The 12403-nt window shown below is 34.8% G+C and overlaps 1 protein-coding gene across 5 annotated transcripts in view; it reads right to left on the bottom strand.

The window, feature by feature from the left end:
- Positions 1 to 12403, bottom strand: part of CSMD3 (CUB and Sushi multiple domains 3) — a 1234985-nt gene that overhangs the window by 801034 nt on the left and 421548 nt on the right. The window lies entirely within an intron of this gene.

The following is a 12403-nucleotide window of genomic DNA, read 5'->3' as shown; positions in this document are numbered from 1 at the left end:
ACAAAATCAAAAGACCTCAAATAAATTGATACACTTATTTCCAGGGTGAGATTGTACAGTTTTTTCTTATACTCCCTCCTATCCACTTAATGTTTTTTTTCAGTATTTCTCACTGGATGGCAAATTTCACAATTTATTTTCATAGAACAAGTATTGTTTTTGTGTAATTTCAAAATCTTATAAATGTTCATGACTAGCTTTCATTATAATATATAATTCTATAATGTATTAGAGGCCTGCTCCAATGGAGAGGCAGAAAACAGATTGTATATATCCAAATAAATATAGTTGGATATGTAGTCTTCACATATTTGGCTGTAAGAATACCATTTATAATATACTCAAAACAAGTATCTTAAAGCAAAATGTGGGAACTATCCTCCAGATATTGGTCATGATTAATATATAAACTACCTCTTCCTTTATAATTTTTTGAAGATTTCCAGCAAAGCAGTTTTTCTGACATCATGAAATAGAAAAATACTGCTGTATTATATTTCCACCATATATCTAACCATTTAAATTTTAAGTGTTTGTTATAAAGCCAAAGTAAAAGAGTCTCCAAAGCAAGGCTATTACATAGTTAGGAAGAGTTTCAGATTAAGGTTTCTTAATAACAAGTTCTTAATAATAAGGGTTTCAGATTAAGAGTTTCAGATTAAGGTTTCTTAATAGCAAGTATATCTTTCCTATTCTTCAAAGTTCACACTTTTCTTCTTCAGAAGGCAAAATAAATAGCTGATTTATTATACTATGTTTGTGGAGGGAATGTCAGGAGGAATTACAAACATTCTCTCACCTCTTGGCAATTGGTCATGCTAGGGGAACAGTAGAAGGAGGATAGAAAATCTGTCCTGTGTATGTAATCAGTGTTAAGGTGTAGGTAGAGGGATGCAAGGAACCTCTAACCAATACTTTTCATCTTTATCCCTGAAAACCCAACTTTCCTAAGATGTGCGGGAGCTAGCCATCACTTTTAGTGGATGACCACTTGCCCATTAAAATATAAAATCACCTTTATTGTATTATTGTGCCTACTGGTGTATAGAATGTTGAATTCCAAAATGAAACCATCCAGATATAGGCCATATAGTTCTCATTTTTATTCTTGGTTTGCAGTGCATTTTCTGTAATGTTTCCCTATAAATCTTTTTTCTCTTTTCATAGGGATGAATCTGTTTATTTGTTGAGCTGACTGATTTTTTTTCCAATATGAATTTAGTTAATAAAAATATATAATATAATTGTATAATTTTAGACTCAAGTTTTAAAAGCTGATTTCATTACTTTCAGAAAATATACAAGTTATGTTTACTCTTGTTGATTAAAATAGTAATTCAGTGAAAAACGATTTGGATTTGTTTCAATTATATTTTCAATTGAGTAGCATAGTTCATGCCAGATTTTGATTTACAGTTTGGTTTCGTTCAATTCCCTCTTTCAATGAACATGAACATCCATTGGGGTAAGTTTAAATTATTGTTGACAGGCTGGACACATTTCCAGATATAATGAGACTACAATACATAGAGGTGTGTAATACACAGAAGCAGAATTTGGAGATAGACCCCCTAAAAGACCCAGTAAATGAGAATCAACTACACAAGGACATTAAGAAACGTGAGAAAAGAAAAAAGACAAAATGGACAATAAAAATAATAAACTTTCTGTCTTTTCCAAGGACATGAAAGGTAATTTCAGTAGTAGAGTATGGTAAAGGCAAGTAATAGCTACTGTGTAACTGCAGTTTGCAGCTTGAATTTACTTTCAGTAATCTAAGAGGGTGGACCTGAAGAAAGCAGAGCTGCAGTAGCGAGAAGCAGAATGTGCATGAGGTGGAGCAAATAATGATAATCTAATAAGTGTGAAAGTAAGAAATATTCCTGATGGCCTCAATGCTTCAGCATATGAGGCAGGACCTTAGATAAGCCAAGAAGCTGAACTAGAAAGCACTTGCACCACAGCATCCCTCTGCCACCAGAGAGAAATACATAGTCATTGGTTATAGGGGAGTCACATGGGCTTTGAAAATCATAGTCACTGAATAATGTTCATTATTTAAACCCATTCTAAACAATATGGCTTGGTTTATGGCTTATGGAGAAATCTCACAAATAAATCTATATATCTCTGTCCTTATTTCACATGTTATCAGGAAAATCAGGAAATGGGGGATTGAAAATATATGCCACTTGGAAAGATTCCATTAAACTACTTAATTTAGATAATTATTTTTTTAAATACTAAAGGAGATATTCTAAAATATAACTTATTGTTATCCCTGTGTCAAATTACTGTGGTTAATTGAGAGTAAGCACATTCTAGCATAAAGTCAATGAGAATAATCCTTTAATAAGAAAGAGATTGTATGTATTTATTCAACAATTATTTACCAAACGTTAACTGTATGACAAATGCCAATGGTAAAGGTTGGAAATATGATAGTAAGCAAGAGAAAAATCATGGTTTTACACAGTAAAAATAAAACACACAAACAAATAAATAAATAATATATATTTCAGGTAGTGGCAAATAACATATAACAACAATAACAAAAAAAAAAAAAAACCAGTAACATGATAAAGAATTTCTAGAAATAAAGTTTCCTTTGTTTTAATATATTTTCCATTTCACCCTAAAAACATCCATACTCATGATTATATGGCTTAAACCATCAAACTGGATTTTAGGATAATTATATCAAGAAAAATATGGTAATGACTAATGACAAATGTCATAAATTTGTTCCTCACTACTATAGTTATTTGTACTAGAAAATTAGACATATCTCTTGAGTAATAAATAAATTGTAATGGAATTTTAAAAAATTATTAATGAGATCAAATTTCATTGCATGTTTAATGAGGAAAGAAATACTGACAATAATAGAGTAACTTGACATAATATTTGTAAAAAAATTTTAGTTCTCCAATGTACTGCAGAAATAATGATTAAATCATAAATTGATATTTCAAATCCTATATAATAGTTTCCATTGTAATTAATCCTTTAGAGAATATAATCATAATCCTTACAACATGATTTTAAGAATTAGTTAAACATAAGAAAATTGAGAGAACCACAGCTTTTTTGATATAGTTCATAAAAGTATTTTGAGCTTATTCTTTTGGTTTAAAACTCTCCTGTCAGGTACTCATTTCAGCCATCTCTGGTTTTCAAACTTTCTCAAATTTTGTAGTTTCATCAACAGCTATCATTTTTTATTGCTCTGACATCTGTTTTAAAAAAATCTTTCCAATTCCCTAAAATCATCCAAATGTAATGACCTATCTACATTATGCATAGGTGGAGTCAAATCTTAAACTCAGGATTTTTCACATCATTACCTCCATGACTTCGTATCTCTCTTTTCCACAATTCTTCCACTTTCCTCTAACTTTACTTGTCTCTGTCTCCCTCTCTCAAGCGTGCTCTCGTGCTTTCTAACCCTCTTGCTTTTAAACCAGTTTTGACCTCCTTCCTTCTCTAGCACTGAGATAAGATGTATCCATCATAAATCTTCATGAATGTTCTTTATGACCTTGTTAGATTATGGCCCTATGCTGAGCCGCTATTAGTTGCTCAAATTTATTCTTTCATCTTATCCCTGGACCTTTGCATATACTTCACTTTGAGGCTGAAATAAATATCCTTTTTAAAATTTATTTACTCTAAATCTTTATCAGGGAAACCAGACAAAGTTCCATGGTTAAGAGAGGTGCCTAATCTCCTTCTCTGTCCTCACAGACCACCTGTGCATGTTCTTATCATATCTTAATTTTTTATGTTTAATAGACACATAATAAATTGCACACACTTATGGGGTACAATGTGATGTTTCAGTACATATATACCTTGTGTAATGATCAAATCAGAGTAATTAGCATATCCACCACCTCAAACATTTATGATTTCTTTGTAGTAAGAAATTCAAAATCCTCTCTTCTAGATATTTTGAGATATACAATATCATTTTGTTGACTATAGTTACCCTACAGTGCAGTAGGACACTGGTACTTATTCTGCCTTTCTAGCTATAAATTTATACCCATTGATCAACCTCTCCTATCAACCCACCACCTTCCTTAGTCTCTGGTAACCACTGTTCTATTTGCTATTTCTATGAGACCAACACTTTTAGATTCTGAATATGGGTGAGAATAGTTGACATTTATCTTTCTGTTTCTGACTTATTTATCTTAACATATTTTCCTTGAAGTTTACCCATGTTGTCCCAAATGACAAAATTTCTTTCTTTCTTAAGGCTGAATAGTATTCCACTGAGTATTTTGTGTGTGTGTGTGTGTGTGTGTAATCATATTTTCTTAATCCGTTCATACATCATTGGACACTTAGAATCCATTACTTGACTATTGTGAATAGTGAAGCAATAAAAATGGGAGTTCAGATATTTCTTCAACATATTAACTTCACTTCCTTTGGATAGTTACCTGGTAGTAGCATTGCTGGATCATATGGTAGTACTATTTTTTAATTTTTTGAGGAACATACATATTATTTTCAATAATGGTTCTACTAATATATATTCTCACCAACACTATAGAAGGGTACCTTTTTCTCCACATCTTTGCTAACACCTCTTTTGTCTTTTTGATAATAGCCATTCTGACTAAAGTGAAGTGCTATCTCATTGTGGTATTGATTTACATTTTCTGGACAATTAGTGATGTTGAACATTTTTTTCATACGCCTATTGGCCACTTGTCTTCTTTTGAAAGTTATCTGTTCTGGTCCATTGCCAATTTTTTCATCAGTAGTAAAGTCAGAGCCTTTAGTGTATCCGTCACTGGAGTAATGTACATTGTACCTATAAAGTAATTTCTCATCATCCACCCCTCTGCCATCCCCTGACCCTTCCAAGCGTCCATTGTCTATCATTCCACACTTTACCTCCATGTGTAAACATTATTTAGCTTCCATTTATCACTGAGACGTGGTGTTTGTCTTTCTGTCTCTGAGTTGTTTCACTTGCGATAACTGTCTCCAGTTCCCTCCATGTTCCTGAAAAATATATTTCTTTTTTTAAGGATGAAATGTCTAGATCTTTTTCAGACACTTCATTATTTTCCTTTCTTTAGTGTCTGCTACCTAAGTGTTTTGTGTTCCTTTGGAAAACTCACATTTATTTGCTTTTTCACGTTTCTTCTTTCTTTATGTGTATATCTGTGCATATGGTAGAAGAGTCACATTTCTGATTTTATGTGGTAGTTTTGGTAAAGTGAAACATTTTCATGTATATGGGTCTTAGGGTGTGGCTTGGCAGGGTGTTTTGGCTTTGATTCTGGGTGGAAGCAGTAGTGTGGTTTATGTGCAGTTTCTTCAGCTGTAATTCGCATCACCAATGTCTATGAGCGCGTCAGTGCTCTGGACTGCAAAAATTTGTGGTAATAAAGGCCACCATGATAGTTTCAGGCTGGGCATATTTGAGTGTGATAGGTTGGCTGGCACTAGGGTGGGCTTGCTGGAGTCCTGGGCCTCCACTAGGCCAGCTATATTGGTCCAGGAGCATGCAGATGCAGTGAATTATCTAGGGTGGGACTACCATGCAGTGGGACCACCACAAGGCTAACTGGTGGTCCAGGCAAATGCTCACATACATGAGTTGGCTGGTTCTGGAGTGGGTTGGCAGGAGAGTGGAGCCACCACTGGGATGAATGTTGAGTTGTCAGGGACACATGGGCGTGATAGGTAAACCAGCTCTGTGGTGATTTTGGGGAGTCAGGACAAGCCTAAAGTCAGCTTTCCCACTCTGTATGACTGCCTGTTCCATTGGAGCAAGGCACAGCATAGTCTCAGACACTGGAGTCACAGCTGTTCTGCTGAACCTAGGCTCCAAGTAGTCAGGTTTTTGTTACTGTGGCCATCTGTATGAGTTGAGTGGAATGTCAGCAGAGCATCACGATGGATAAACAATGACTACTGGCTCCCATAATAGGATGCACTACAGCTATGGGTCTGATACCATCAAGATAGTGATGTGCTATAGCACCCTGGGTCACAGGGGTAGCGGGTACACACAGGCTCCTCACTCTGGAGCAATGCAGCCATGTTAACTCCAGGAAACTCTCCAAACTATATTCAGAGACAGTGAGGACTGTGGGCCTTTCTTGCAGCAAGAACTGTAGATGTGTATGTTGGGAATGGGGACTGCTGGTGGCCTCCAGTTTAACTTTTTCTCACAAAGAGAAGTCTCTCCCATCCCCAAGCTCATCCCAGCAGGGTGAACAGAGTGGCAGAGATAGGTGCTTCACTTCCTCTCTAAACTTCCATTCTGGGTTTCTGTGCTTCACAGAGATTTCACCACCTCCTTGTGGTGAAGTACCAGCATACTTCTTCAGTCACTCTAGTTGGAATGTAGTTCTCTGTTCATTGTTTTGGTCCTTTGTTTTTGGTTGGGTAAGTACCAGGCATCTCTAGGAAACCATCTTGCTATGACCACAAAATTCATGATAAGCCATTTATTACTTTACATAGTGATACATTTTCTGTTTCCTATTATTTTACATTTTCTTTAACAGGGCTGTTAAATCCCTGGTACTTAGCATAATGATTGATGCACAGTGAGTGTATAGTGTCTTTTATATGTCAAAAAAATAAATGAAGAGAAGTTATTTAGGCACATGCCCTTTCAGTCCCTTTGTATTTTTATATTCTGTATAACTTATGTCAATAATTCAATTTTATATTATTATTAAATGTTTTAGTTCTTTTCTTATTCAAGACCCATCTAAAATTCTATCTCCTTCATATATCGTCTTCAATTCGCCTGACTAAAAGCTGTATTTTTTTGTGTTCTGAATACGAAAAGCACTTGGTATAACTCTTCCTATGGCAAGTCTCACTGCTTTCATCTTGTTTATATAATCTATATTCTAAATTATAAGAAGTTGAAAAGATCCACATAGTATGTATCGAATCCATAAGCACATTTCAAACTGAAGATAATGAATTATGTTAATTAAGTACTATCCTATTACAAAATTTCTCAAAGTGTGTTCTGAACATTAGCAACCAAAAATGCCTTGGGGATGGCGGAAATTATACTGTCCAATAATTACTCTGAATTGCTCTTTTGTAACCATATACTCTTCCTGTAGTTTTAAAATGTCTTCATCCAGAATTTCTTAAAACTGCCCAGCAAACATTCTCCCATTTTCATGCTTTGCCATGATATCAGTAACATGCAATGAAATTTATTCTAAGCCGTTGATATTGTCTGTTGCCTCATGTCTGAACAAGAATGCATTTCATAGTCCCGAGAAAAACTAGTATATTCAAAAATAGTCAAAAAATTAAAAAAAAAAAAACTTTCTGTTATGTTGTGCGGGGTACTAAAAGTTGAAAAAATATTTTAGGAACTAAATTAATTCACTTATGGATGACGTTAATTTTCCATACTGTGAAAGTTGTGTATGTGGAGTGTACAGATGTTTATATAGACCAGGTGGTGTTTCCTTGTCATGGATGACTGACTGTGTTATTGATTAGGTAGTCAAAAGTCACTGGACATCAGGACACAGATTTCTGCATGGTTTTAAAAATCGCATTACAAATCTAAGTATTGTGTTAGGCAGTCCACTTTTCAGAAGCAAGGTATTATAAAGTATTTACAAAGCAAATGAGATGATTGGCTATAGTAAGCTTTATTTCCTTTCCTTCTCCCCTTCTACTCTTAACCACACCCTTTAAAACCCACATGCCTTATTCTGTAACTCTATTCTGTTTTCCCACTTATCACCTATTTCCAGGATCTATTCTTTAGATGAATTATCTTATTAAAAATTGACATTATAGATTTGGGTTCCTTTTATCTAGAAACATGCTTCAGAAAAATCTATGATATAATATGTATAGATTCAAACATGAAATTTTAATCAAGATTAAATGCATAGCTTGCATAGTATTACAGACACACCTCATTTTTTTGCACTTTGGTTTATTGTGCTTTGCAGATATCGTGGGGTTTGTTGCTGTTGTTTTACAAACTGAAGGTTTGTGACAATGCCGCATTTGGCAAGTGGCATTTTTCCAATAACATACTGTCACTTCAACTCTCTGTGTCACATTTAATAATTCTCATAGTATGTCGAAGTTTTCATTATTATTTCTATTATGGTGACCTATAAACAATGAACTTTGATGTTACTATTATAATTGTTTTTGGGTGTCACAAACTGTGCCCATGAAAGATGGTGAACTTAATCAGCAAATGTTGTGTTTGTTCTGACTTCTCTACCAACCAACCATTCTCTTGTCCTTGTCTTTCATTCCATCCTTGAACATCTCTATCCCTGAGACACAATAATACTGAAAGTGTGACAACTAATAAACATACAATGGCCTCTAAGTGTTCAAGTGAAAGGAAGAGTCACATGTCTCTTACTTTCAATCAAAAGCTAGAAATTATTAACCTGAGTGAGAAAAGCATGTTGAGAGCCAAGTTAGACATCTTATGACAAATTAGCCAAGTTGAGAATGCAAAGGAAAAATTATTGAAGGAAATCACAAGTGCTACTCCAGTAAACACACAAATTATAAGAAAGCAAAACAATCTTTTTTTTTGCTGATATGAAGAAAGTTTTAGTGGTTTGGTTATAAGATCAAACCAACCACCATATTCCCTTCAGCCAAATTCTAATTCCGAGTAAGACCCTAACTTTATTCAATTCCATGAATACTAAGATAGCTGAGAAAGCTGTAGAATAAAAAATCTGAAGCTTTCAGAGGTTGGTTCATGAGATTTAAGAAAAGAAGACATCTTCATAACATAAGTGCAATGTGAATCAGCATAAAGTGATGTAGAAGTTGCCGCAAGTTATCCAAACGGTCTAGCCAAAATAATTGCTGAAGGTGGCTACACTAAACAACAGATTTTCAGTGCAGAAGAAGTAGCTTTCTACTGGAAGAAAATGTCATGTAGACGTTTCATAGCTAAAGAGAAGTCAATGCCTGGCTTAAGTTTCAAAAGACAGACTGTGTTGTCAGGGGTTAATGAAACTGGCAACTTTAAGTTGAAGCTAATGCTCATTTATTATTCAAAAATTCTAGTGTCCTTAAAAATCATCCTAAATCTACACTGCCTGCACTCAAAAATAGTCCAGGACCATATGGATTCACAGCATAATTCTACCAGACATTCAAAGAAGAATTGGTACAAATTATTTTGACACTATTCCACCAGATAAAGAAGGACATCCTTAGTTTTCTATGAAGCCAGCATCACCCTAATATCAAAACCAGGGAAGGACATAACCAAAAAAGAAAACTACAGACTGATATCCTTGATGAACATAGATGCTAAAATCCGAACAAAATACTAGCTAATCAAATCCAACAGCATATCAAAAAGATAATCCACCCTGATCAAGTGGGTTTCATACTAGGGATGCAGGGATGGTTTAACATATGCAAGTCAATAAATGTGATATACCACATAAACAGAATTAAAAACAAAAATCACATGATCATCTCAATAGATGCAGAAAAGCATTCAACAAGATCCAGCATCCGATTATGATTAAAACTCAGCAAAATTGGCATACAAGGGACATATCTTAATGTAAAAAAAGCCATCTATGAAACACCCACAGCCAACATATTACTGAACGGGGAAAAGCTGAAAGCATTCCCTCTGAGAACTGGAACAAGACAAGGATGTCCACTCTCATCACTCCTCTTCAGCATAGTACTGGAAATCCTAGCCAGAACAATCAGACAAGAGAAAGAAAGAAAGGGCATTCAAGTCAGTAAAAAGGAAGTCAAACTGTCACTGTTTGCTGATGATGATGGTTTGCCTTGAAAACCTTAAAGCCTCCTCCACAAAGCTCCTAGAACTGATAAAAAAAAAAAAATAGCAAAGTTTCCACATACAAGATTAATGTACACAAATCAGTAGCTCTTCTACATACTAACAGCGACCAAGCGGAGAATCAAATCAAGAATTGAACCCCTTTTATAATAGCTGAAAAAAATAAAATAAAATACTTAGGAATATACCAAACCAAGGAATTGAAAGACCTCTGCAAGGAAAACTGTGAAACACTGCTGAAAGAAATCATAGACAATCCAAACAAATGGAAACACATCTCATGCTCATGGATGGGTGTAATCAATATTGTGAAAATGATCATACTGCCAAAAGCAATCTACAAATTCAATGCAATCCCCATCAAATTCCAACATCACTCGTTACAGAATTAGAAAAAACAATTCTCAAATTCATATGGAACCAAAAAAGAGCTGGCATAGTCAAAGCAGGATTAAGCAAAAAGAACAAATCTGGAGGCATCACACGACCGAATTTCAAACTATAGTATAAGGCCATAGTCACCAAAACACTTTGGTGCTGGTAAAAAAATAAATAAATAAGCATGTAGGCCAATGGAACAAAGTAGAGGACCCAGAAATAAACCCAAATACTGACCGATAACTGATCTTTGACAAAGCAAACAAAAGCAGGAAGTGGAGAAAGGACACCCTTTTCAACAAATGGTGCTGGGATAATTGATTAGCCACACGTGGGAGAATAAAACTGGATCCTCATCTCTCACCTTATAAAAAATCAACTCAAGATGTATTAAGGATTTAAACCTAAGACCGAAACTATAAAAATTCTAGAAGATAACATTGGAAAACCCCTTCTAGGCATTGGCTTAGGCAAGGGTTTCATGACCAAGAACCCAAAAGCAAATGCAATAAAGACAAATATAAATAGCTGGGACCTAATTAAACTACAGAGCTTTTGCATGACAAAAGGAAGAGTCAGTAGAGTAAACAGACAACCCAAAGAGTAGGAGAAAATCTTCACAAATTATACATCTGACAACGGACTAATATACAGAATCTACAGCTAACTCAAATCAGTAAGAAAAAATCAAACAATCCCATCAAAATGTGGGCTAAGGATATGAATAGACAATTCTCAAAAGAAGATATACAAATGGCCAACAGACATATGAAAAAATGCTCCATATCACTAATGATCAGAGGAATGCAAATCAAAACCACAATGCAATACCACCTTACTCCTGCAAAAACGGCCATAATCAAAAAATCATAAAACAGTAGATGTTGGCATGGATGTGGTGACCACTTTTACACTGGTAGTGGGAATGTAAACTAGTACAGCCACTATGGAAAACTGTGTGGCGATTCCTTAAAGAACTAAAAGTAGACCTACCATTCGATCCAGTAATCTCTCTACTAGGTATCTACCCAGAGGAAAATAAGTCATTATTTGAAAAAGATACCTGCACATACATGTTTACAGCAGCACAATTCACAATTGCAAGAGCACGGAACCAATCCAGATGCCCATTAACCAACACTTGGATAAAGAAATTGTGATTATATATATGAAGGAATACTACTCAGCTATAAAAAGGAATGAATTAAAAGCATTTGCAGTGACCTGGATGAGATTGGAGACTATTATTCTAAGTGACATAACTCAGGAATGAAAAACCAAATATTGTATGCTCTCACTGATATGTGGGAGCCAAGCTATGAGGACGCAATGGCATAAGCATGATACAATGGACTTTTGGGACTTGGTGGAAAGAGTGGGATGGAGCAAGGGATAAAAGACTACAAATATGGTGTAGTGTATACTGCTTGGGTGATGGGTGCACCAAAATATCACAAATACCACTAAATAACTTACTCATGTAAGCAAATAGCACCTGCACCCCAATAATTTATGGAAAAATAAATAAATAAACAAATAAATAAATACATGGAACAACAAAGCCTGGAAGACAGAACATCTGTTTACAGCATGGTATACTAAATATGTGAAGCCCACAGTTGAGACCTACTGCTCAGAATAAATGATTTTATTTGAAACATTACTGCTCACTGATAATGCACCTGGTCAATGAAGAGCTCTGACAAAGATGTACAAGGAAATGAATGTTGAATCACGGAATTAAGGAGGAATTTTGACTTTAAAGTCTTATTATTTAAGAAATATGCTTCATAAGGCTATAGCTGCCATAGATAGTGATTCCTCTCAGGGATCTTGGCAAAGTAAAGAGAAATCCTCTAGGAAAGATTCACCATTTTAGATGTCATTAAGAACATTCATCATCCATGAAAGGAAGTCACAATATCCACATTAACATGAGTTTGGAACAAGTTGATTCCAAATCTCATGAATGACTTTAAAAGATTCAAGACTTCAATAAAGGAAGTAACTGCAGATATGGTAGAAAGAGCAAGAGAACTAGAATTAGAAGTGGAGCCTAAAGATGTAACTGAATTGCTGTAATCTCATAATTAAACTTGAATGAATGAGTAGTTGCTTCTTACAATGAGAAAATAAAGTGGTTTCTTGAGATGGAGTAGATACTCCTGTTGAAGATGTTGTTAAAATTGCTGAAAT

Source organism: Macaca thibetana, chromosome 8 (assembly GCF_024542745.1).
Source record: "Macaca thibetana thibetana isolate TM-01 chromosome 8, ASM2454274v1, whole genome shotgun sequence".
NCBI classification, from domain to species: domain Eukaryota; kingdom Metazoa; phylum Chordata; class Mammalia; order Primates; family Cercopithecidae; genus Macaca; species Macaca thibetana.
This window is presented reverse-complemented; position numbering and strand designations above follow the sequence as displayed.